Consider the following 26774-nt stretch of genomic DNA (forward strand, 5'->3'; position numbering starts at 1 on the left):
CTGCTACATCTCAGACAGAAGTGTCTGAGGTGAGGCTGCCTTCCCAGCTTTTGGCCCCTGAATCAAGGTCTCCTGAGGCTTCTCTGGGGGCCACCACCTCTCTTCTGTCGCTCAATGGCTCAGGTCCTCTGGGAGTATGCCAGCAGTTCTCCTGGTTGGGTCTCCTCTGTTGATGGGACTTTGGAATCTTCAGGGGTGTGACTGGTCTTACCCCATTTCCATCCTTGCCACTTGAAGATGAGAAGAGTCCCTGGTGTCTCCCTCCCGGTCTCCTCTTAGGACAGTCACGTGGGCCAGAGGTTCCCAGGGTAATTCTGTTTTGTCTTCTACCTCTCCTAACAATAACGATACAACAGTGATATTGATTACTAGCCCTGGCTGCCACTATTACTACATTTCCATTTATCGGGCACTCACCATATGCTAAGGTCTGTACCAGGCATACTGCAGCCCATAGAGCCTTTAGTCCTCCTGACAATCCCCATTTCACAAATGAGGAGGCTGAGGCTCAGAGAGGTGAAGTCACTTGCCCAGGGTCACACAGCTGGTCAATGGCACCAAAATCATCAGTCAGAAAGTTGAAAGCTCACATCACCCAAAGTCACCACCCAAAGTTGTGTGCTGAGTTCATGGCACAACTAGGGCCCAGCTCGGTTGACTCCGGATTTCAAGCTCTTCCCATTCAGCTCCTCTGTACTGGGCAGGGCTGGCTGGTGGGACTTGAGAAACACGGGTTCTGGTAGTGTTCTGCTCTAAATACTATGGGAGCTTGGGCAAGCGTCTTCACCTCTTGGGGCCTGGGTCACCCAATCTGGGTACAGGGGCTCATAATTCTTTCCTTGCGTTCTCACCAAGGGCTGTGGATTATTGTCGTGGCTGGGAATGTCTTTACAACCTGACACAGTCTGCATGCAGAGAAGTAGTACGAAGAGAAAGAATTCCCCAAGCAGTGTCGCTGTCCCCTCTGTGCCTGGGACAGCCTTGACATTCAATCCCCACAATCTCCTTGGGAGGCAGGAACACAAGCCGGCTCTATAGTGGGAAGCTGAGACTCAGGGAAGTGAGGTCACGGGATTAACTGGTGGGGAAGCAGAGATTTCAACCCAGTCAGTGTGTCCCCAGAAGTGAGCACCCCCACCATGCTGAAACAGCTCCCTGGGGATGGGGATCTCCCGGGGTCCCCAGGCCGGGAGCAGTGAGTGACTTTGGGGACACCCACTCTTTGGATTCAAGGTAGACACACTCATGAGTGCAAGTTCCCTGGAACCTAGCAGATGGGTCCAAGGTAGGTGGGGTGGTGCTGCCATGAAGTGAGTCCGTAGCTCCCACTTTGCCCTTCAGCAGAATAAGCGACCCCTCCCCCATCCTTCCTTGTCTCAGGGATAGAAGCAGTCCTTGTTCCAAGGGGGTCAGGAAAATAGGGAGCTCTCCTGGCCACGCAGGGACCTGCAATGCAGGTAACCCTGATCCTCCCTCCTGATCCAGCCGAGCCAAGCTTAGCCACTGCACAGAGATGTCTGATGCCCGAGCAGAAGGGGGAGGTAGTGGGATTAGGTAGCACCCCTGTCCACCTCCTTCCTCCCCATCTTGTCCTGGTTTTCTTCCGGAGCAATGTCGTAATTAAATCTGATAACTGTTCATTGTATCTGATATAACGGGTTCCAATGTCATGGCTTTATTGAGAGAGCTGGGTGGGGATGGGGACCCCAGGCTGGGAGCCAGGAGGCTGCCCCATTCCATTCCTCACGCCCTGTGTGACCTTGAGCAAATCCTTTGCCCTCTCGGGGCGTCAGTTTCCCCTTCGGTGAAAAGACAGAGTCGGCTTGGATTATTCCTAAGGGCTCTTCCTGCTCTGAAAGTCTCTGAATTGCTCGAATGGATGACCCTGAGGTGCCCTCTGGGCTCCCTGCCATCTCTCCCTCCTTTCCACAAAGCTGGGGAACACAGGAATGTGGGGGAGGGTGTGTTTGCTTCTGATACTGAGAAACTGGCAAAGGCTGGAGTAGTTGCCATAAAAACCCGCTCCCATTCTTTCTGGCCAGTTTTGGAATAAACCCAGGATGCCAACGTTTGCCGAGCTGAAGACGTTTCCACCTTGTTGTTAGTGGAAAAAGTATGGACTTTGGGGTCAGACTTGGGTTCAAACCCCAGCTCTGTCCCTTCTCATGGTGTGAACTTGGGAGACTCACTTGGTTTTAGTTTATTCATCGGAAAAGGAAGCTAATAATACTGAACTTACTGAGGTCTGATGAGGGTTATGTGTCGTACCAGGCAGAGCACCTGGCCTGGAGCATAGTAAGTGCTCAGAAAAGGAAGGGCACGTCTCCTGGCACCAATGTCATCTCAATCCCTCATTTCTGACAAGTCGATAAGACTCCGGGATGACAGGACACCTCGCCCCGCTGTCCAGGATCTCAATGCCATGTCCATGCAGACAAGCAATGTCTTCAGGTGGTACAGATGATACTGGGCTTTGTGGTCTTTCCTCTTTCTCTTTCTTAAAACTACAAAACTAGCCCCATGCCACAGTGTCCGCTCTCCTGGGACTGCTGGCTTTCTTTGTCCCTGAGTCTTGGCATGAGAATTTGAGGGTTAGCGTGCGATCTCTTAGATTAACTAGAGAACAAGCCCTCCCAAAGGCCAGGGCTCCTGGTAGGTGCTCCGGAATTCTGAGATGGCACCAAGGGAATGGGCTGGGGCTGACTCCCACCAAACCCCAGGAGCTGGCACAGCTTTGTTCCCAGGCACAGTCCTGGAGCCCCACGGCAGGGAGTTACTACACCAGGCACATTCTGTGCTGCCTCTGATTCAGAGAGATGGTTGGGGCTGGAGCAGATGAAATTCCCTGCTGAGCAGTGGTTTCTGGGAAGGGGAACATGCTTAACCAGACTCCACGCTGCTGCTTACACCCAGCTATCTTAAAGCTCATCACCCACACGCCACTCCCTTTATAATCAGTATACTCTGCTTTCTCTGGAATCTTGGCTGGGGGATTTCCCAATTAGCAGCGAAATCGCATCCAGCAGTTATCCTGTTTCACTGAGTGGGTGGCTGGCTGGGTGTACAGGAGTTACTGCCCTCGAGTTCTTTTCCTCTTGTTTTTCAATTGTATCCATCCATCCATGCATCCATCCATCCATTTGTCCATCCATCCATCTAAAGACTGTTTCTTGAGTGTCCACTCTGTGCCAGGCACCGTATTCTAGAGACACAGGTCTGTAAAACACACGTGATCCTGCCCTCAGGGAGATGACAGTATATAGCAGAGGTGGCAGACAATTCAACGAGCGGTACAGTAGTTTGTGCTATGGTCTTCCTGTCCTTGTTTGTCAGTTTCCTTCTATTGCATGGGATGATAACAGTACTTACGTCATGGGATAATTGTGAAGATCTGATGAGCTAGTACAGGTAAAGGGTTGGCCCCGTGCCTGGCACATAGTAAGTGTTCAATAAATGTTAGCTACGATGATAATGGTGATCAGGACGAGGTTGAGGATGATCAAAGTCACCTACCTACACAACCATCTGTTTCCAGGAGTCGTTCCGGGCAGGCTGGCTTTCCTTGGCAGCAATGGAAGGTGACGGGAATGGTGAAGAAGGGCAGGCCACAAGCCGGCCTCTCAGGGTGGGGCAGCCCTCGAGCAAAAGATCAACAAAGGGAGCATGGGTGCTGGTGGGGGAGGAGGGGATATCTATGTCTGAGGGCTTCTCGGGGAAGCCTGCGATCACGCAGCTGCCTCTCTGGTTTGCCTAGTTCAGAGTTGGCTGTGAAGCGTCTCAGGAAAATAAGCCATGAGACCCAGGAGCTGTCGGCTGCCTTCGCAGGGGCTGGTGCAGGCTGTCTGGAAAGCTCCCAGAAGCTGAGGGGAGCAGGGCGGACAAGAGTGGGAGAGGTGGGGAAGAGCCCCTGTGCTGGGGGCCTGGGGAGATTGCAGATGGAGCTCTAGGGGGAGCAGCTAGAAGTGGTGTGGGCGGGTCCTTGGTGGTTCCCCCATGGGCCGGTGGGGGCTGGGGCATATCAGTCTTGTGTATCACTGTACCTCCATCTCCTGGACCGGTGCCAGGCACATCTTAGGCATTTATTTGGGGAGTAGTGGGAGGTTTGTTGACTGCATGCCAAGACTCTATTGGCATCCCAGTCTGGTTTGACTCTTGTGCTGGCTTACCTGGAAGGAGCCGTGGTTCTGAAACCAGACAGAAGTGGATTCAATCCCCGATACCCCCGCTTACCAGCTCTGTGGGACCCTGGTAAGACACTTCCCCTTTCTGAGCCTTGGTTTCCTCGTCTGCTAACCAGGAATTGCAAGATCGACATTGAGAGTTGTGTGAAAAGGAGATAGTGAAGCGGTTTAGAAGGTCCCCAGTAAAGAATGACTGCTTTTGTCACTGTCCATGCATCTGGGATGACATCCAGAGTTGGGAGCCACGACTGTCGGATTGGGCCTGTGGGGAGGGAGTGTCTTTTGAATCCCACATTGTGAAATTTTGGGGAGACAGGCTGGGGTAGAGTCATATAGACCTGAAATCTGTAGCTTCCTTGCTGTGTGACCTCAGGCAGGCTACTTACCTCTCTGTGCCCCAGTTCCTCATGTGAAAAGGGGGCTCAGGAAAGCAGTCGTTCTACAGAGTTCTCGCAAGACTGCATGGGCTCATGCATGAAGAGCATGGAGGCTGGTGTACGGTAAATGCTCAGTAAGGGGGGCTATCGTTATGGGTGGCCTTCAGAGGAGGAATGGGATGAATGGCACTGTGAGAGAGAATATGAGATGAGCCGAGCCGCTCTGGTTTCCTCTGAGGGAAGGGGCTTGGGTCCTTCATGCCATGTGCCTTCAGGTTACGTACAGATGTGCTCGCCTACTGTATCTCTGCTGATACGTAGGTCAACAGGACCATCCTGGTGAAGACGCTGAGGTCTCAGAAAATGCTTAGTTGCGGAAGAGAACCCAAGAAAACCATTCGGTTTAACCTCTCGGGTTCCACGGGGCAGGATTGGAGTGGTCATAACTGGAGGCCACATGATATGGTGAAAGGAGCACGGACTCTGGATTTCAATCCCGGCTCCTCCACTCTCCTGCTGTGTGACCCTGGGCAAGCCACCTGACCTCTCTGGGTCTGTTTCTTTATTCATAGAACAGGACAAAGCCCCCTTCCTTGTAGCGTTGCCAGGAGGCTGAGCACAATGTGGACCTCTACAATCAGGAGTGATTTTGCAGGCTCCATGGAGGGCGAGGGAGTAGATGTTAGTGAACGCTGGGACTGGTCCAAAAATCCAGTCTATAAAACTCCTGCCTGCAGCTTCTGGTGTGTTGCTAATGGGAGTTTATGTGAAGGACACAGCCGGATAAGGGCCTATTGTTCTGAGTGGGGACGGTTTTATGACTCTTAGAAAGCGTCTTTCATCTGGGAGACCAGGGAGCTTATGGAACCGCCCAGCCCTGGCCGGTGAAACTGGGGGACGCTGAAGGTTTCTGGGGCTGGTGCCAGGCTGCAACTATGGCCAGGCCCTCCTGCTATAGTCCAGTGGAGTGGGGGGAGGGTGACTGTAGTTCCCCACCCCAGAGTGTCACTACAGTCTCAGGGCTGGCAGCTCCAGCACCTTCCTTACCCAGGCCCAGGCCCTTCCCTCCTGGAGACATTGGGTTAGCCCCCCAGCCGCCATCCTGGTCTGTTTGGCAAGCCTGGAGGCTTACCCTGTTCCCCAGGCTCTCTCCCTGCTCTGCGTCCTCTGCAGCCAGAGCCACATTCTCTTCATCCTTATGGCAGCTTTGAGAACAGGCCTTGGGCCCTGTCTACTGTCAGTGGACCAGCAACTCTCATCCCTGGGAGCCTCGCCTGGCACCTGAGCCTGGGTACTGGCAGTAACCTGATGCCAGGAAGTGAAGACCTTGTCTCCTTGTCCTTTCTGGCTTCTTGGACAGGCCCCAAGCGCAGAAATCCAACCTCCCTTGGGTCACAAACAGCCTCAAGCCCTCTGCCTGCTTGTCCCCAGCGTGGGCTACAGACACCCGAGGATGAGGCTGTCTCCCTCATGTAGACGGGGCCGGCGCCGGTCCGTGGGGTGTGGGCTGACCTGCAGAGGGCCTTTATGTTTCCAGCTGCCTTTGAGGTCCCAGGCCGTGACACTTGCCCTTTACCCCTTCACCTTTTCCATTTTGGGAGATACAGGAAGGCTAGAGTAGGATGTTTGGGGATACCTTAATTGGTTCCAGAATCCCCCTCATCCTGCACGAAGAGGGTAGCCATGGGCAGTGCACCCACCTGAATATTAACCCTTCTTCTCGTCACAGACATCTTTGCTTTCAAGGAAAATGCAGTCAGGCAAATACAAGTGAAGGTACGGGGGGCTCTCTGTAATGGCATGACAGGACACCCGGATGGACGTTGAAGCCAGGACAGAATGTCTTTGTGCCTGCATTTCTTCATCTGGAAAATGGGATAAAAGTACCTACTTTATAGGGTTGCTGTGAGGATTAAATGGGTTAATACATGAACAGTGATTAACCAGAGCCTGGTAGAGAGAGAGAAAACGGAAGAGTTTTCTCTTCTTACCGCTGTCATTCTTACCGTGACTGCCTTCCAGCGCTTTACCGTCTCTGCCTCACTGTCTTTTTCTCCCACTTTATTCTGCACTCCTGCGTCCCCCCACCCCCTTTCCTATGGCGTTTCTGATCCCCCAGAACCTCAGCTTGAACTTGTCTCTGGTTTGTTGCAGGAATGCTGGCCCCAGCTCTGCACGATCTTTTAGGCTCATTGGACCCACTCAGCCTCTCAGGGGTCCAGTTCCAAAATCCTGGGAGAAATGAGCTGATTGGCTCAGTTTCAGTCAGATGTTCAATCTGTCGTCCAGTCAGCTGTGCTGGGGAGGAGTGGCTGCTATGGCACATGGGTTTGTCCAAATCTTGGCATGTCCACCCCAGCCTCTTCAGAGGCTCTAGCGGAGCCCTAGAAGAACTGTGAACTCTGGTTTGGTGCTTTTTCTGTCAACCCTCGGGGGCATTCCCATGTGTCTAACTGTTCAGGGCAAGCTTTCAGAACTCCTCCTGTTGCTCGTGCTTGGCGCCTGTTTGGCTCACAAATTATTGGCTGACTTAAAATTAGAAGCAGTTGTCAATATTAAAAATCAGAGGATTTCATATAGAAATCTGGATTTCTGGTTTCTCTTGGGGAAAAAAAAAGAAAAGAAAGCTCTGGAGACGCTGGGCATAGTGATGCATCTACTAGAAACGGGGAGCGACTGTCCCTTCTACAAGGGTCACGTGCTTTCCTCTCCCGGTGCCCCCTCCCCCTGTGGTGTCCCTGCTCTTGAAACCTGGTGGCGGTTGTCACACATATTCATCCTGTGTCTCCTATTTCCATCCCCACCCTAGCCCTCTAGTTACTGGAGTTTGCCACCTTACTCGATATCGTGGCACTTTGCCTGAGGAATGCATGAGGAAGAAGAAAAATGGTATAGCTCTTCAAAATGTTCGAATATGTATATGAGGCCAGTTCTATGCCAAATAGCCTGCAAATATTATCTCATTTAATTTTCTAAACAACTCCATGAGGTAGGTATTATTACTTGCATCCATATGACAGAGATAATGAAACAGGCTCAGAGAATTAGGCAACTTGCTCTAGGTTAGCACAGGCATCTGGCTTTAGGAATCATTTACAGAAAAGCTGCAAGTACAGCTTTTTCCCTCTGAGGCATTTGAGGGGAAACTGCTGACGATGTTTCTTAACTCTGGATACTTCAGTGTGTGTTTCCGACAAACAAGGACATGCTCTATGATACAATCCTCAAAATCAAGAAATTGCACAAAACATTTCTACCACCCCGTCCTCAGACCCTATTTCAGTTTTGCCAATTGTCCCAGTAAGTTCCTTTGTAGGAAAAGGATTGAGTTCAGAACCACACATGGCATTTAGTTGTTGAGTCTCTTTAGTGTCCTTCAATCTGGAAAAGTACTCCAGTCTTTCCTTGACTTTTGTGACCGTGGCATTTTAGAAGACGTTTAGAGGAATGTCCCTCAATTTGGGTTTGTTTGATGTTTGGTCATCATTATGTGAGTGGCATCTTGGCAGGAATATCATGAAGTGACATTGTGTCTTTCTCAGCGTGTCACATCAGGAGGCTCATGATGTCCAAATATCCCACGACTGGTCATTTAACTCAGTTTGACCACTTGGGTGAGGAGGTATCTGCTAAGTTCCTCTACTGTGGAGTTGTTCTTTTTTTCCTTTTGTGGTTCATGAGTATTTTGTGGAGAAGTGCTTTGAGACTATGTAAATAGCCATTCGTAGCTTTCAATTTATTCACTTCAGTATGGACTCTTGGTTTCCTATCGTAGTCAATGGAATATAAATCCTTACAATTATTGTTCATTTTGATGCTCAAATTGCCCTCAGTTTGGGTATTCGGAGCCTCTTGGAAGGCTCTGTTGCTTCCTGTGTCCTTTTGCTACGACCCATCACTTCTTGAGCAAGTTATTAATTTCTGGCACAATATGCTTCAGGCTCAGTTTGTTCTTCCCCCCAAATCGGCCAGCTTTCCAAGGAGCTCTGGTTCCTTTGAGCAGAGAATGGTGTTTAGAAACCATAATGTAGCTGCTAAGTGTGCTTAGTGCTATTGGGGTGTTCCTGACTCCCGACTCTCTTGGTGGACGCAGCTATGCGCTCACACCAATACCCCCAGTTCCAGTCCAATCCCACAGGGTTCATTCTGTTCTCCTCCCTTTCCATATTTATAATTTCCTTTTCTAACAGTGAGAGTCCCAAGAGTTTGAACCTTGACCACTGCTACCCTAGGTTGCTGCTCATAAATAATAGTTACGACAGTTTATAATATAGTATCAAATAGCATATTTATTTAATTTGTCAGGGAGAAGTTGAAAAGTCTCTGTTAGACTAAATTTGATTGCTCTTTCAAAATCCTGTGCGATGGAAGAGGGCAAAAGGATTAGTGTTCCCACTTTACAGGCAGTGGGACCAAGTGAAAGAGGTTGAGGGCTGTTCTCAGGACTTGGGGTGGCATCGGGCCCAGAGCCCGGTACTGTGTCCATGTGCAGCCCACTGGACATGGACTGTCCATCTGCCCAAGGTTGTCTTGGGACAACTCTGAGACGACATCCTGAAGAGAGCAAGTTGCTCAGGTTGGCCTTTCCCTGACACCAAGGCCCATAAAGTGGTAGCTCAGAGAAGTCACGTTTCCCTTCCACCTGAGCTCCTGGAACTGCCTCTGCCTGTGCCTGTGCCTTTGACCTTGGCTTCCTTCCCACAAATGCGGGTCGTGTGTTGTGAGGATTCTGGGAGGCTTGGGTTGGGGTGGGGTTTGCTCAGTGCATCCCAGCCCCTTTCAAAATGCCCATCCTACTGAACAGGGGCAGGAGTGCATGGGAAGGGGGATTCCTCTTGTTAGACAGGCTCTGTCGTCCTTCTTTGTAATCAAAATGTGATCTAGCCTCTCTTAGATAAGTGCCCACTCATGATTGGTTTGACGATATGGTAAATAATGAAGACTGACTGTTTCCTGTGTGCTCTCCATTTCACTTTTCCATCCAACCACTTACTTTTCAACCCGTTATGGGCCTGGACTGGTGGAAAGGGGGCCGGGCTGGGAGACAGGGGCAGGAGCCCTCTGTTCCCATCCTGATTTTGCCACCAGCTTGCTAGGCAACGTTGGGCAAATCACTTAGCCTCTCTGGCCCATGGAAAACACCACCCTTGCCCTCCCTCCCTCTCTCCTTCCCTCCCTCTTTCCCAGTCCAGCGGTGGCGTCAAGGGAGAACAGAGTCCCGGTCCCATTCAGCTGTATCATCAATGATTATGCTTACACAGTAAATCCTGTCCTCATCAGAACGCTCAGTGAGAGGGAAATTCTGGATAATTGAATGTTCTGGGACATGGAAATGTTCCCAGAAATTCTTTTTGTTCCTTTTGTGGCTATTGAAACCCATTCATTCATCTATTTAGTAAATATCTGTCTTGTGCCTGTGCTCTACCAGACTGTGTCCCAGGTGTTGGGGATCCCACTGTGAATGACACAGGAGCGTCCTAGCCCCCAATGACTCGGTCTGGGGTCACATATACCACACAACACTGTAGAATGGGCACACTGACGTGGGGACCATAGGATGCTGTGGGAGCCCCGGAGTCAAGTCTGGGGACACTCGAGAAGAGATCCTTGAGAAGGCGTTGTGTAGGTTGAAAGCATCAAAAAGCAGTTAGCCACAGTGTCTGCGGAACGGAGCAGTAATGGCATTCCAGGCAGAGGGAACAGTAGGGGCAAAGGCCCACAGAAACACTCTGCATATTCATTTGTGCTGTGGAGTGTAGAATGTGAAGCTGGGGAGGTGAGAGAGAAGAGTTGTGTGCATGTCAGGAGAGTGAGATGGTGGAGAGAGCAAGAATGCAGGTGAATGTGGCCTGGCCAGGGGCCTAGGTGGGCCTGGAAGGTGAGGGCTGCGGGATTATTTATTTTCAAGCATGTGTTTCTGCCTCATAAAAGTAAAATGTAGAGGGGAAATGAAATGAAACACTAATCCACAGAGGAGAGGCCTCCATGTTAGACGTGTCACACAGGGCTGGGAGGGCTGGAGGCAAGTGGAGGACTCAGCCTTATGTCAGGAGCCACATAAGGGGGCCTGTAGAGTGTGACCACGTGGGGCTGAGGGCCTGGCATTACCAGATCTCCGGATTTGTTAAGCAATCTGGCTTTTTATGGGAAATCTCCCAATTGTTAAATGTTGGTAACTAATTAACAACAACAACAAAACCATTGAGGGGGAAACAACATGCTTCTGCGGGTTCCATTTGTTCTATGAGCTGGTAGATTGCAACCCTGGATCTAGAAGTCTACTGATAAGGGTTTGAAGGTGTCTTCTAGAATTTATCCTGATCCTTTCATGATCCCAATTTGTGCTGGGCTCTCAGGGCATGAGGGGGGCTTCGGGTATGGCCCCTGCCCTCAAGCATGGATCATAGCTGCCCTCAAGCTGGAGAAAGTTCAAGTCAGTGCCCAGAGCCAACTTAACAACGGAACAAAAGCAACTAACCCAAGTGTGGAGTGCTGTAGAGCTCAGAGGAGAGGTGGTCAGGGAACAGAGGCCATGTAGAGACGCTTCCTAGAGATTCTGGGCCTTCTGATGGTTCTGGGAGGGAGGGGTGCAACCCTTAGTGCAACCAAAGAGGGGACAGGCATTCAGCCTGGAGGGCTCAGAAGGGTCCAGGACAGAAATAAGATAGCCAGGGAGGGGATTTGGAGTAAGTCTGAAAGGCTGCGAATACAGGCCACAACATCTAAATTTTGGTCCAAGGCTGAATGCCACGAGGCCCAAGATTACTCGATGGACATCTGAAGATGTTCTTGCTGCTTTGCTGGCATTCTGGAAACTTTCCTCTCTGCTGTCACGGCCACTGCTTATTCACCCCTAGAATGGAGGCTCTAGCAGGGCAGAGACCATTCCTGTTTTGTCCACTGATATCTCTTGCGTGCCTAGAACAATGTCTGGAACACAGTAAGTGCTCAACGGATATTTACTGGCTGCGTGTGACGAGCCTAGTGTTGCCTTAGGCCTGAGGTTTCAGACAACTCTATGAACAACTCTTAGGACAGGCTCTATGGAGCTTATGTTCTTGTGTGGAACAGGACAATAAACAAGCAGACAAACGAATGAATAAGATGATTTCAGAGAGTGTAGCCTGAGTGTGGTGTCACTGCACTGTCGTTGGCCTGTTTATTTGTGTCTCCTTCCAGCCTCTGAAAGCTGAGGGGGCAGGGCTGGGGTCTGTCTGGTTTCTAGCCCCTAAGGCTGATGCCTGACAAATAGGGAGTAGTTTTTTTTTAAAAAAAAAGGTTTTTGCTGGCTGCATTACATGAATGAACAATGGCTGACAAAGATTCCAGCCCACATACACCTGTGCCCTTTGGAGGCTACAGAACTCATTATTATCAACCCAGGAGTAATTGCCGATAAGCCCGAGTGTGAATTTCGTTGCCAATTGAGAGGTAGCAGGGTGATGTTTAATAACGGGGATAATCTTAATTAATGACCTGATAACTATAATTAATTGCGTCATATCCAGAGGCGCTCTTTGGAATTCTGGGAGGGAGTAGCTAGTGTTTGGCAGCTTTAGGGGGCTGGAAGGAGGAGGTGCTAGGATCTCTGTTTCCACTTCCTTGTGGAGTAAGCTTTGGCAGCTCTGAGCCTCGGTTTTTTTCAACAGGAAGATGGGACTACGTGGTAGGGCTGGTTCCAGTTCAGTGAGATGATGCCGAAGGCCGTCATCATAGCAATCCTTCAGTGCCCGAGGTGGCTAGGGTCAGGAGGTTGATGTCAGAGGCCAGGGTGCAAGGCCACCCAGGGGCTGCGGGGCTCTCTGCTGCAGAGACGGGGTGGGGGCCATCGAACCTCTGGGTTTTCCCCTGGAACCAACCTAAGAATCTGTCACCCCTCTGGGAAACCCCTGGGCAAACTCTTGAAAATGAGGGAGAAGCAAGCAGCCAGCATGTGTGGGATCTTTCCAAGGGAGAAACTGGGCAAATGGGAGGCCACACAGAGAGGGAAGGAGTGAAGGGTCCTTGTGAGGCCCAGGGCAAAGTCCCACTGCTTGCAGTCCTCAGTTTCCCCACCTGTCTTGTGAGAGGTTGTGACAGGGTGACCGGAGCAGGGCCAGCAGGAGGGTCCAAAGCCCTCCTGCCACAGGCAGTTGGGGGGCTCCCCTCCTCCCTGTCCCGCCCTCCAGGGGCGCCCTCGCAGGCAGGGGCGCGGCAAAGGCGGCCGGCCACCAGGGGTTAAGCGGTGACTTCAGCCGCTGCAGGCCTGGCGGGCGGGGGCGGCGCCGCGTCGCCGTGCGCGGTGGCTGGACCAGGCCGCTCCGAGGCGGGCTCACTCCCGGCGGGGCCGCGACCTCGCGGGCGGCGCGCGGCGCGGCCATTGGCTCGGTGGCGGCAGCGGGCCGGGCGGCGGGGCGCGGGGCTGGGCCGGGCGGCGGGGCGCGGGGCTGGGCTGGGCCGGCCCGGCCATGGGCGCCCGCGGCGGCCGGGCGGCTGAGGCACAGAGCCGGCCGGCGGCGCCTTTGTGAGTGGCGCGGACAACAAAGGCCGGGCGGCCGGAGCGGGTGAGTGCGGCCCGCGGGCCGGGGCAGGCTGGGGGCGGTGGGTGCCGGGGGCCCCGGACTCCGCGATGGGGTGTGTGGCTCCGGGTGTCTCCAGGGCCGGGGCGTCTCTGTGCCAGAGTCGCTGAGAGTGCATGGGCTCCGTTGTCCGGATCGTCCCGGACCCCCTCTGTGTTTCTGCTTCTGCGGGATCTTTGTGTGTCCCTGATTCTCCCAGTGGGAGTCTGGTGTCTTCTCCGGGTGTCCCTGGGTGTGTCTGTGAGTGTGTATCTCTGTGCCTCCAGGTGTTAGTTCCAGCCTGGGTCTTCTCTGTGTCCCTGGTGTGAGTGTGTGGTGTGTCTGTCTCCAGGAACCCGCTGTCTTCTCTGTCCGTGTGTCCTGGGAGCCTGTGTGTTGTGAATGTGACAGCCCCCAGAGCCTGGGTGGGCTTTCTATGTATGGGTCTGAGTGTGAGTGTGTACCTCGAGTGTGTGTACCTTCCCCCCCAGGGAGTCTCTGTGTCCCTTGGGTGTCCCACCCCGTGGCATGACTCCTCACTGGTTTTGTGCATCAGTTTTGTGTGTGTGTGTGTGTGTTTGTGTGTGTGACTCTGTGTCTTACTTTCCTTTCACTGTGGTCCACTTCCTTCTTCACTGACCTTGGGGTTCCCTGGGATTTCATGAAGTCGGGGAATGCTCCTGGCGTCTCTGTGCTGGGCCAGCCTCTCCCACCCTGGACCCCTGCCCGGAGGCAAAGCAGGGGCGGCCTCAGCTGGGTGGGGAGGGGAGGAGAGGATGCCCTGGTCAGAGGGAAGGCCATGGCCACAGAGCCCGGCTAGGCCTGGACACTCCTTGAGCCAAGGAAGTATGTTTGAGGTGGGACCTGCTAAGAATGAAGGCCAGCCCGCTGGCCTCCAGGGGTGGTCTCTGAGAGGGAGCCCAGGCCTGATGTAGGAGAGTGTGGGGAGAATTCCTCCTCCCTCACCCAGGGTGGGGCCTGGAGCAGGGGTGAGGAATCTTCCTTTAGCGTGGAGAGTCGGAGGACCCTGGCTCTGACCACAGCAGGGAGGTGGTGGTGGGTGGTACTTCCTGCTGACTCTGGAGCTGAGACAGTCCTTGGCTTTCCCCAGGGATTCAACCAGGGGAAGCCTTGCCTCGCCTGCCCCAAGCGCCATCTGCTCCTCCTAGGATGCTAGAGAGAGGGGACAGGTTGTGCACGCTCGTTAAAATGCTCAGCCCTTCCCTGAAGCCCTGTTTGCATGGCCTCCAGCTGCAGTGTCCATCTGTCCATACGTCCATCTGTCCTTCTACCCAGTACTACACCCCAGCATCCAGGACTCCAACACAAAGACTAGAAAGGAGGGTCCAGTCTCCGGGCTCCTTGTAACTATGGGCGGGGGCTACCCTACCCCTTTTTCAAGCTCCGAGGTGAAGCTCAGAACCCTTCTCATGTTTGGGAGGCCTCAGGTTGTGCCCATGTCTGATTCTCTCACTCTGCTCCATCATACTCACCTTCCCTAGGTCCCTTCATCTTCCACCAAAGACCCTTTGCCCTTGCTGTCCCCTCTATAGAAAGCTGGTCCCATCCTTCACTACTTCACTTCTCACTCAGGAGCTCTTCCTTTCTGCCAGCCATATATATACACATACACATGCACACACATAATCACGCGTGATGTAACATTTTGGTCAATGGCAAACTGCATATACAATAGTGATCCCATAAGATTATAATGCAGCTGAATTTCCTGTGCGAAACGGAAGGCTACGTGGTTCAGGAGGAATTTGTTTTCTCTGACGGGAGCAGTATCTTGTGGGGTTGGCAGTAGATTCCCTGTCACTCACAGCACCTCAGGTCTGAGTGCACCGATGACATCCCAGTCAGCCAGCCACGGACCTGTTTCAGCACTGTCCCCCAGGACTACGTATTCAGAGGGTGCCACAGCCCCCCCAGATCTAGCTTGATGGTCTTCAGAGCACGCTGCTGTAAATTCTTTGTCGAGGACCGAAGATCCTGCACAGGAACACAGGTCCGCAGGAGCTCCCTTAACACGTATTAAGTGCCGCGGCCACTTTAGTGAGAGCTCTGTGGTTGTGTGCAGCCAGCCTGTCCCTGACTCTGGAAATATTTGCAGATTGTGCTGGTGTAAAGCACAGCTGAGTTTTATTTCTTCCACAATTCAGTGGCAGAGAGAGAGCATTTTATGCTAAAGAGGGTCAACAGAACCAAAAACAAATGACCCAAGTCTAATGAGTCCTCAGTTCTACACCCTCTCCGTGTTAAACACCCTCTTTTTTATGAATACCACCGCCAAGTTCCTTACTCTGACCACTGCTCCAGGACGCGATAGCCCAAACCACACTGCATGACCATCCCTGTGTTCCTTTCTTTCCATCTTGATTTCTTATTGCTACTGATCCTCAGGCCACCTTTCACTCCCTCCTGACAGTCACTGTTAGGTGACGGACGCCTCACCCAGCCACTTTCTCCTCGATATTTCCAACCAGCCCAGCCCACAGCCCCATTCCTGGAGCAGCACTGACAGCTTCGATGTTCTACTTCTGACCCTGTCGGAAGGAGGCAGGGGGTGGGTTTGTGGGGCAGAGTTTATAAAGCCTTCCGTGGTGTACAGTGACGTCCGCAGCCGTCATGGTCACTCCCCACTCACTCACTGACCCCCAGAGCACTTCCAGTCCTGCAGGCTCCGTTCATCCTGAGTGCCTTAGACAAGTGAACCATTTTCTGTCTTTTGTACTGTACCTTTTTTATGATTAGACATGTTTAGATACACAAATACTGTTGTGTTACAATTGCCTACAGCATTCATTACGGTGACATGCTGTACAGGTTTGTAGCCCAGGAGCAGTAGGTTGGACCATCCAGCCTAGGTGTGCAGTGGGCTGGACCATCCAGCAGGTGTGCAGTAGGTTGGACCGTCTAGGTTGTGGAAGTGCGCTCTGTGATATTTGTACTATAATGAAATCTCCTAATGACGCATTTCTCATACCCCGTCATTAAACTATACATGACTATATAATGTACATACTGGTGGCTACTGCACATCTCTTCCCAACTCTGTGTTCGGTAGTGTCACCTTGGTAGCTTGAAATTAGCTATAGTGAGAGTATTTACATCATAGAAATTGGCAAACACTGCAAATCAGGGTCCCCCGCCCCAGAGCCAATTGTTAAACATTTATCAGCTCACCATGGGGATCCAGTAGTGAGCAACTCAGGTACAGCCCCTCTCTGGAGCTTGCGTTGTGGTGTGACACCACTGGGGTCTAGTTTAGGGTCCTCGGGTGCAGAGTGAGAGGGGCTGGGCCTGCTGTGGTGGTTGGGGTTGTAAATTGCTCTCCAATGACCTCTCTCTGGAAACGGAGTTACATTGCCATGTACCAAGGTCAGGGGAAATGGGAGGAGGATAAGATTTAGTGAATTGAGAGCCTGCTTCGGCACTGATTGAATAACCACACTCAGGGCACCCAGGCATGTGGGAGATCAAGCAGTGGTAGTGACAGAGGACAGACTTTGGACAAGTCAAATAGCTCAGGGCTGGTGAAGGTGTGATGTCCAGGTCCCAGGTAGCTAGAGCTCTCTGGGAGAGGCCTAGGCAACAGAGGGCACGACCCATCCATATGGATTCAGGGACAGCATAAGAGTAGAACCAGACAGTTGAGTGGACATCTCTTTATATAAGAGCCATAGCTCTTGTCCAGTCTGTGAGCCCTGGTTGGGAGATGGACATGTGTGCCGTGACATACACAGTGGAGGTGTGAGTCGAGTATAGCAGGATGGGGTGGGGAGAGGGAAAGGGTCTGGATTGAAGGAACAGCATGTGCAAAGGCTCAGAGGCATGCGTTGTTGAGAGTTCAGTCTGGCTTGGGTGTCAGGGGAACCAAAAGTCTGCAAGGCTTGTGGCAGAGCAGGGGATACCGCATTATCTGGGTACCAGCAAAAAAACCCTGCCAAACCTCACCTGCCAGGGGCACCATACCCTGTGGTTACTCCCTCTCCTGTAAATCTTTAAGGTTTCTTGGTAACTTCTTATTATTCCTCAAGCTTGCTGCTATTCCAGCCCTGGCATCTGTGGCTGATGGATTCTCAGAAAAGATTTCCATTTTAATACCAGACCAAACAAAACAGAATTGGGAAGGTGGATCTGCTGCCCTCCCTCCACCCCCAGTACCAGCAAAGCCAAAGATAAAGGTCACCGGTATTGAGGTTATCCAGTGTTTTTTGTTACCTCTGCTACTTCGGCCCTTCATCTAGGCAGATCATTGAGAGCTTATTTCTTTACAGGCAACTCGTGTTTACTTTATGCCTATACATGCCAGACATTTTTCGTGCATCAATTCATTTAATTCCCATACCGATCCTGCAGGTAGGTACTATTATCCCATCTTACAGAGGAGGAAAACTGAGTCTTAGGTTGAAGGACTTTCCCAAGGTGACAATGTTTATAAGTGGCAGGATTCGAACTAGGAAGTAAGACCTTTCTATAATCCGATTTCCCTCCTTTATTCTATTTTCCTTTTCTCTTTGAGGAGAGGAGGAAGAGAAGGTTCTCCGCTGGTCTGTAATCTCAACACACTTTGCCATTTGTTGTTTGAAATTGATGTGTGCTTTTTCACCCACTTAGCTGGTTCATTGCCCTGTGGTTTAGGGTCAAGGCCTAGAATAGAACCCCCATGCCCAGATGGGCCCCTAGGCCTGCTGTCAGGAAACAGCTAATAATAATGGCTCATATTTATGGAGAGAGCTGTACTAATAGCTCTTATTTATGGAGGAGCAGGCACGTTGGCAGGCATGTGGCTTGTGGGAGCTTATTTAGTCCTCAGCCATCCTGACAGATGGGTTGTGTCATCATGTCCATTTTGCCCCCGATGAGGCGGAGGCCCAGGTCAGCCCCTTGCTTGCCCAGGGTCACGCACCTGTGAGGGATGGAGGCAGCACAGGTAAACCCAGGGCCCCAGCTCCCAGCCCTGCATCCTAGGGCAGTGCCACCCCTTCCAAGGTCTGGCCTGGCTGTGCCTTTGATTTCCCCTGGCAGTAGTGCCCACATGAGGTGGGAAAAAGGGAAAGACAGTCGACCACTTGGCCAGAAGCAAAGGTTGTACTCACCTCTTGGTTAGAGCCTGGTGCTGACCCCCCTGCCAAAGGCATCAGGGGTTCATCTTCCTACCCACCTGTCTGTCGAGAGGGTGGTCTTGGCCCAGGCCCCCCACCACTTTCTTTGCAGGGACATTCTCAGTCTGGGGCAGGGCAGGTGATTTGGGGCGGCCCCTGCTCACGAAGGTACACAGGGCCCTAGGTGAGATGGCATTTCTGGGTCTGGACCCCCTCCTTCTCCTGGAGAGCCTGTCCTCCTGGCCTCCACAAAAAGCCCCCTTCCAGTGGCTGCCTGGTTGGTATGCAGCCCTGACTCCCAGCCATTAGCACACAAGGGAGGTGGCGGGAACCAGCTCTCATTACTCCCCTGTCATCGTTGTTTGAAGTGGGCAGCCTTGGCCAGAGCTTTAAAAATGCGGCTTCTTATTCAATTTCGCTAGACAAACAATGGTTTAAATTAAGCAGAGGAACAACAGTCCCTGAAAATTAAGGAAAAATATTCCTGAACCAAGATATTACCCAGGACGTTTGTATTTCTTTTAAAAATGAAAGTTTATTGTACTTTAAATTATGTATGTATTGCATGGCCATGGAAGAAAAAATGGAAAATACAGAGAGGGAAAAAAAAAAAAAAAAAAACCCTCCCTTTTTCCCACCACCCAAAGACTACCTCTCTCAATGCTGTGGTGTATATCATTCATTTATTCGGTGATTGATTTGTTCATGTGGCAAGTATTTATTCAGGGTCCACAAACGGCCAAGAGGGCTGTTTTGGGCTTTAGAGGGTCAAGGGGTGCCCTGCTCCCTGCTGAGCCTCTTTCTGTGCTGGACCTTGGGCCACTCACGTGGCCCCTCTCAGTGTCCTCATCTGTAAAATGGGGATAATACGATAGTCACAGTAGCTGTGTCATGTGCTGTGAGGATTTGACAAGAAAGTGTAAGTGGGCTGTTCTAGCCTGGCTCACTGAAGAGCTTAGCACTGTGGCTGTGGTTATATCCCTGAGCTGGCTAACTGTACGTCACCCTGCCCTGTGGATCTTAGGTGACGGCGAAGGACACAAAAACCAAGCAGGTCACACCAGTTAATAAAGTAACTGCGTTTTGTCTATGAAAGAACGTCCAATCTCTAGACAAGTTTTGTAAGAGTGCATCTGAGACCGAATTTTGAGGACAGGCCAGGAAGCGAGATCTCAACGGACTGAGAAAATGTTCCAGAGAGGGGCAGATTGGCCACTCTTTCTCTGCATTTGGAATCAAAGGAGAGAACGGAAGAAAGGTCACATGGGTGGTAGATTAAGGAGGCGGGAGAAAGCAAGGCGGGGAAATCTCTAGGATTGGCTAGAAAGCAAAATGGAGAGACACATCTTTTACGTTGGTGGGTAGTGAACGTTTAACATTTGCAGCACGTGGAGATGGTATGCTCGTCGTGAGACAATGAGGGGTAGCGACGTCTCCTGTGCTGGTGACCCTGGTTGTGCCTCCGAGGGGTCTGGACAAGAAAATTACTCTGACATCCCCAATGTACGTTATCCTAGATGTGTGACAGGCTTCACTTCAGCTACAGATTGGCCTTCGCTAAGGAAGCGAGAGGTCTGGGATGTGACTACCCGCCGTGACCTGCCCAGTTAGGAATTTATGATCAGACCATGCTGTGTGGTTCCTTTCAGTCACTGAGCTTGTCAGGCTGGCCATGTGGCACCCCCTGCACTTGTCAGGTCTACTGTGTCACTCCTTTTCATTCACAATGCCATGGAATAAGTCCTTTGAAGGAAATAACCTAACGCGATGGGATGGGAATGACTGAGGGCCGCTGGGCTGAGATACAAACTTGGGCGTAGTCAGCACATAGATGGGGCAGGTGGGACCACCCCGAGGTCAGGTGAAGAAGGAGGAGCCAGGAGAGGACTGGGAGGAGCCAGGAGGTGGGGTCTCTGGGAAGGACACATGGGGGACTGTTGCAGAAAACAGCTACCGGTCAACGGAGCTGCAGGCCAGTGAGTGTCCAAGTAAGATAAGTCGGAAAAGTGGCCACTGGTTTTGGCAACATAGAGGCAGTTTGGGCCTTTTTGTAAGAGCAGTTTTGGAGGAGTGATGGGGCTGGAACCTGCAGTGGGAGAGGACCGAGGGGATGGAAAGTGAGCAAGGAGAGACAGCATGTGGACAGCTTCTGAGATGCTGGATAAGGGACGGGGGGTTGGGAAAATATGTCTCTGTTGGAAGGGAAGCGCAGGGACCCAGGACAATGGTTTGTGCTGGTGGCCAGGACTGCCCAAGAGGGGGCGAGACACATGGGGCAGCTACAGGAGCTGGATCTTTGGGCAAACGAGAGGGGTGGTACCCAGCTTGATGGTGTGGGGGTGGTGGGTGAGAGGAGCAGGGGTACGTCTTAGGAAATGGGAGAAGCTGGGGTATGTTTAAAGGGTACCTGTGGACAGTCTCATCTGATGGCCTCATGGTTTTCAGTGACATCTTCACTAGGGGAGTAAGGGGGACATTCCCTCCAAGACCACCCACCCTCGGAGGGGTCATTTGCAGCCACTATGAGAACGGGCAGATTGCGGAAGCAGGCTCTCCTTAAGCCTCCTTCGTACAAAGGAGGAAACAGGATCAGAGAGGTCAGGGGTTTGTCTGAGAAGGCACAGTGGGGCTGAGCCCTCACCCCAGACTCCGTGGGGCCCACATTCTCCAGGGAACTGGGCTGCTGGGGCAGGGGGCTTGTGTTGGCACCTGCAGCGAGCATCCTAGCCAGCTGGGAGCTTGGTGTTAGGAGAACTGGATCCCTGCAGCAGAAGCTACTTTAGCTGGGCCAGGTGACACAGATCCCTGGCCTGTGTCACCCTCACCTCTCACTTTTCTTCCCCAATTGTAAAGTGCAAGGACGTCACCTCCATGTGCCAGGACTGAGCTGAGCACTCTGGGAGGACTAGCTCACTGTGTCTTTTCAGGAAGTGAGGCGCAGGTGCTGTCGCTGTCCTCACCTTACACAGAGGAGAGAGGCCTGAGATGTGAAATTCACCCAGCCAACATGGCCAGCTACAAAACGGGGGTGAGGGTCCCCAGCCAGGTGGTCCAACTGCTTCTCCCACAACATTCCCGTTTTGCAGAGGAGGAGACCAAAGCTCGTGGAGTAGTTGACTTGTTGTCGTTTGTCTGTCCTAGTGTTCCTCCCCTTCCAACACATATTTATTGAGTACCATGTTTCTTTACGGATCTGGGGAGCAGGCTAGGAGCTAGAGTTGAGTCAAATGTGCTTACCCCCTCTCTGGTGCGGGAGGCAGACAGGTAAGGTAGCCAGTGGAAATATGGGGAGGGCCTCCACCAGGGGGAGGGGCTCAGAGAGGCTTCCCGGGGCGGGGGCGGGGGGTGTCTGAAGGAAGCAGCCAAGAGGCAGAGTCCGCTCAGGGACAGGAAGCACTGCAGGTGGGTGCAAAAGCCAGGGGTGAGTGTGTCACAGGGGAGGGAGTCGGGGACAATGCCACTGAAGGCCTCTGCACATCTCAGGAGGAGCTGTCACTTTATCCTGAGGACCATAGGGAGCTGGTCAAGTGTTTGCAGATATGGAGGGACAAGATCAGAACTTTCTGTCCTGGGTGGAGATTGGGTTGGGAAGGGACAGGAGACATCAGGGAGACCTTTAGATGCTGTTACAGGCTTTCTGATTCCTAGATCATTCTGCCAAGCAGGCTGCTTCCTTAGTGCTTCCCAAACTCTCATTTTTCTTTTCTAAAAAGGTTCCTGAGACTCAGAGAGGTGAAGCAACTTGCCTGGGGTCACAGAGCATAACAGGGCGTCCAGGTTGGGACTGGTCCCTTGAGTGAAACAACCAGTCTCAAGGGTGGAGGCCAGTGGTGTGTAACCACAGGGTGGGGCTCACTGGAGGCCCCAGGTGAACGTCACCCACGAGTCTACCTACAGAAGGTCCTCTTGTGGTCTCAGACAATGGGCAGTGCCTCTGGGCAGGAGGAGCCGGGCCACTGCTGGGAAGTGGGAGTTGGCTCTCCCCGGTGCTCGGAGTTCGGGCCCCATGGGTTTAAGCATTTCTTGGGCTTCCTTCCCAGTGAGTGATTGGAAAACTCCCTGGGGCTGGGCCAGGATTTGATCTTGGCCACGGGTCATGGCAGGCCAGTGAGGGAAGAAGTCCCTGCTGGGGATGGCAGCTGTATTTTACAGAAGCCGTGCAGAGGCCTTATTGTCGGGGGCCAGGAGAGTTGGGGAACCGTTCCTAGAGTCCTCTCCCTTAGAAGTCCCGTGACTTTAGGCAGCTGTCTTGCTTCTCTGGAATCTCGGTTACCTCATCTGTGAAGTAGGGATGACATGAAATGTGATCCCAAAGGATCGAAAAAATAACCTGTGTTTATTGAGGGCCTAGAGTGTGCCAGGCAACCTGCATTATCTTCTTTCAATTCTTTGTGGCAATCTTGTAGGGAATGTATGGTTATTATCTTCATTTAGACGAGGCAGCCAAGGCACAGATAAAGAACTGGCCCAAAGTCACACAGCTAGTAAATGGCAGACCTTGAACCCTGATCCATCCGACTCGGGAGACCTCCTTTGACACCCTTCTGGTGCATATTAAACTCGGTTCAGCTGAGCCCTTCCTTGGCCAATCACCTGATAGAATCTTGGGCTCCAGCATTCCGCCCACTCCACTTTGGGACAGCTGATCGAGTCCAACCCCTTACGTTTTATCACGAGTCTTGGCGCTCCAGTGGGCCCAGAGCCCTTTGCTCCTCATCTCACAGCCACATGGGGCAGGCTCGGGAGGAGACTCCCAGCAGCCTGGACCTCTGGCCTTTTGCTCTTTTCCCTACCCCAGGGTCTCGCAACAGCACTGAATTAGGAGCCAGACACCTAAGTCCCAGTGAGGACAGGGAGAGCAAAAACAGTGCTTAGTCCACCACTGGGCAGAGCTCAGCGCAGCCCCGGCCTGGCTCCGGAGTGCAGACCTCAGCTGCTTACAGAGACGGGGACTTGGGCCCCGGGAGAGGTTGTGGCTGGTGGGGAGGGAAACGGGAGCTGCGGGTAGGACGATGGAGTCAGAGGCGCATTTAGAGCTGGAAGGGCCTCCCGGGATCTAGACCACAGTCCTAATTTTATGTCTGGGGACATAAAATTAGTCATCTGGAGAGGGGTGGTGACTTATCCCAGGTCACACAGCCAGTGGCAGCAGACCCAGGAACAGAGGAAGATTTGGGAAGCTGGAGCCTCAGATTCACCTTCCGGCCAGTTTCATGGGCATGATTTCCTGCCCAGGCCCTGCTGCTGCCTGCCCTCTCTCCCTTGCATCAGAACAACAATCATAAATGAGAGAAAGCATTTCACAGAATACTAAGCACGTAGTGGCCAGTACAGACTTGGGACAGGCTGTCTTGCTCAATCCCACCGTCCCTACTTTCTGGTCGATGACTCTGGGCAAGGCACATGACTCCTCTGTGTCTCCGTCTTTCTTCACCTGTATCGTGATTTAAGTAGATTCAGAAATTGCAGGACTTTTCAGTGCCTTGAACACACTGAGTGTTAATCTCCAGGAAGGAGGTTTCTATTCTGGATCTTCCCGAGTTTTTGACCATCGAACACCTTTTGTTTAGTTGAGCACCTGTTAGCATATTTCAGGACACAAGTGTTCCCCCAAATAGGCGGAGTGAGAAACACTGGTATCAGTGGTTCTTCAGGACTGTTTAATCTTTTAAACTCAGACATGGTGGACTGCTCGTTGGGGAGACATTCTCTACAGAGCTGTACCCCCTCCCCACTAGATCCCTGGGGTCAGCAGAACCATAACTGCCCAGACTGTTCGTGCTCATTCCATTCTTTGATGCCTCCTCTTACCTGGAACGCGACTTGCTTTATCACTGTCCGTGATGGAGATAGCCGGAGTCTTCCATGATCAGAGCCACCCTATTTTCCTGGGGCAGCAAGACTGGCTGAGGTGTCCAGGGCCGGCAGCCACTGCCCTGCTAAAAGCTCCTCCCAGGAACCCTGGCTCACCTGGGAGCAGGTACGGAGGATGTGAGTTAGGGGTGAGCCTCTCACGCAGGCCAGGGCAGTCTGGGGCCGAGGGTGAGCCTGGGGCATGGCCACCTGGCTTCTAGCCTGGCTCTGACACTCGCTCTTTTATGACCTTGGGCCTGACGCAGCCCTCTCTGGGCCTTGGTTTCCTCATCTGTAAGACGAGAGGCTGGGCTTCCTGATTCACTTGTTCCCTTCCAGGCTCAGGTTCTGAGGAATGGACACAGTTGCTGCCTTTTGGCCTCTCACCTAGTTTGCTGGGTTCCTTGGAGTCAGCCAAACTGTCCCGTCAGGAACTTTCTCTCTCACAAGGCAAGGTGTGCATGAAGGTGCCGGACACATCAGGTGATCTCAGCACCCGGGGAACGCATGAGCCCGTAATTCTCTTGCTAAGGATACAGATTCTTGGGCCTCACCGCAAGAGACTCTGAGTTGGTTGGTAGAGGTCTGACCGTAGAATCAACATTTTTAAAAAGGCTTCCTCGCACGCAGGTGGTTCTGAAGTCAATAGTTCAAGGACCACACTTTGAAAAAGACTGTTAGACTCTCTTTTAACCTAACAATGCTCAGGAGACTGATGACCTGCCGGGGTTGGTGACGGCTCTGTACAGCCCTGTTCTGAGATGCTTCATCCATAGTCACAGCTTTCAGTAGCTGAGGACTCCTCTTCCCCACAAGCGAGTGTTTCCCAAACCTGGCTGGTTACTGGAACCACCAGAAAGCTTTTGAACAAAATATGAATTCTTGAGTTTCACCCTTAGAGATTCTGAACCAGCAGATCTCAGCTGGGACCCATGTTTGAAAAACTCTGTCGGTCTTTTGTTCACTTGTCATTCCTTCAGCAAATGTTCATTGAGGCCTGCAATGGCCTAGGCCCGGGGGAAGGCATTGAGGACATAATTGTCAGGCCAGACACAGTCTCGGACATTAGGTCACCTATGCCACAGCCTGGTGAAGGAGACAGTGATTACATAGGGATGTTCGGCCAAGTTGGGGAAACGTGTGTCTAGAAAATGGTTGGGTCAGACTAAATACTTGGGGCAAAGCTGGGATTCTGGGGTAGCTGAGCTCCAGTAAATTCCAGATGGAAGCAGAGCCCTTAGCTCAGCTGCCTCTGCAGGATCCTGTGATTTGTTCATTCACTTAGTCATTTATTTATTAATTTACCCACCCACCCACTCACTCATCCACCTACAATCCACTCACCTACCCACCTACCATCTATTCATCCATCCATCCATGCATCCACCCATCCACCCACCTACCTGCCCCGCTATCCATCATCTCTTGACTCTCTCCCATGTGCCGAGGACTGTACTGGAGAGACAGAAATGCAAGGCGCTGACCGTGTCCTCAAGGAACTCGGAGTCTAGTGGTCGAGTCAGAGAACAAAACAAATGATTCCCGTCCGGAGTGTGAGGGGCTCAGAAGGGTGGGTGGCGGCTCTTCCAGCGGGCGTCACAGAAGATGTCCCTGAGGTCAGCTTGTGCTGAGGCTCACAATGTAGGTGGGAGTGTCCCAGGCAGACCAGGGGGGACAAGGTGTCCAGGCCCAGGAAGGGTCTTGCCCTTGGGGAGGCAGGTCATGTGGCCGGGGCAGGTGGGGGGGATCCTTCTGCTCCCAGAGCTCAGGCTCTATTTTCTGTTTTCCATGTTTGTTTCTGCATGAGGCCTGGCTCATAGTAGGTGCTCAGCAAACATTCTTCATTGGTGAACGAGGAGATGTGGGTGATCTGTTACCAAGCGTGGCCTGTGGGCCATGCTTAGAAGCTTGTGGCTCTGCAGGGACTTGGACAGGTGTCGGCAGGGAATGACCATCTCCTAGGCTCCCTCGGCTGGGCAGGGAGGAGCAAGGCGGCCTCCCCAGCCCTCACTGTCCTCGGCCTCCTAGGCCGTTGGTTCTTTCCTTGTGGGGCTCAGAGTCATTGAGTTCATGAAACCTCGGGCGAGCCTGTGACTCCTTCTCAATGGTGTGTCTTTCCTGCAACTCAAGGGCTTGCCTGGTTGGGGGTGGGGTGGGATGGGAGTAGAAGGGACAGAGTCATGGGGCGGGAGGAGTACAAGCAGTGGTGGCTAAGAGCCTCGGCCGTTGGAGTCAGACCGCCTCGTTTTGATCCTCACTGTGCCTTTGTTAGCTGTGTGTCGCGGGGCAAGTGTCTCAACCTCCCTGTGTTTCAGTTCCGTTTCTCGGCTTGTCAAATGGAATACTAACAGCCTCTCCCTCAGCCGGTTTTCGGGCCGATGATGAGAGTTGTCACGTATAAATCACATAGAGCCGTGCCTGGTACCTGGTACACATCTGATAAACAGAAGCTGAAACGCAGAGCTTTGGAGGCAGGCGTGCCAGGTGGTTGGATGTTTATTAGTCTTGGAGCCAGGAGACCTGGTTCAGATCCCCCCTCTACCTCTGACCGAGTGGAGACCTTGGCAGGCAGGCTGATTCAGGCTCTGAGCCGAGGTCTCTCATCTGTGAAATGCAGATCGATGCCCCAAATGGTTGCAGGGAGGGGCACTGAGTCTGGTGGTTCCTTCTCTGCGTTGGGCTTATTATTGAAGTCAGAAAACTTGCGTCTAAACA

At 52.4% G+C, this 26774-nt stretch overlaps 1 protein-coding gene across 7 annotated transcripts in view; it reads left to right on the forward strand.

The window, feature by feature from the left end:
* Positions 1-12986: 12986 nt before the first annotated feature.
* ARHGEF10L (Rho guanine nucleotide exchange factor 10 like) overlaps positions 12987-26774 on the forward strand; it is a 134934-nt gene continuing 121146 nt past the window's right edge. For all 7 annotated transcript variants that reach the window (XM_033113890.1, XM_033113892.1, XM_033113894.1 and 4 more), the window contains exon 1: positions 12987-13101. The gene's annotated coding sequence lies outside the window, so the exon portion shown is untranslated. The remainder of the gene's footprint in view (positions 13102-26774) is intronic.

This window comes from Rhinolophus ferrumequinum, chromosome 9 (assembly GCF_004115265.2).
Source record: "Rhinolophus ferrumequinum isolate MPI-CBG mRhiFer1 chromosome 9, mRhiFer1_v1.p, whole genome shotgun sequence".
In the NCBI taxonomy this organism is placed as follows: Eukaryota; Metazoa; Chordata; class Mammalia; order Chiroptera; family Rhinolophidae; genus Rhinolophus; species Rhinolophus ferrumequinum.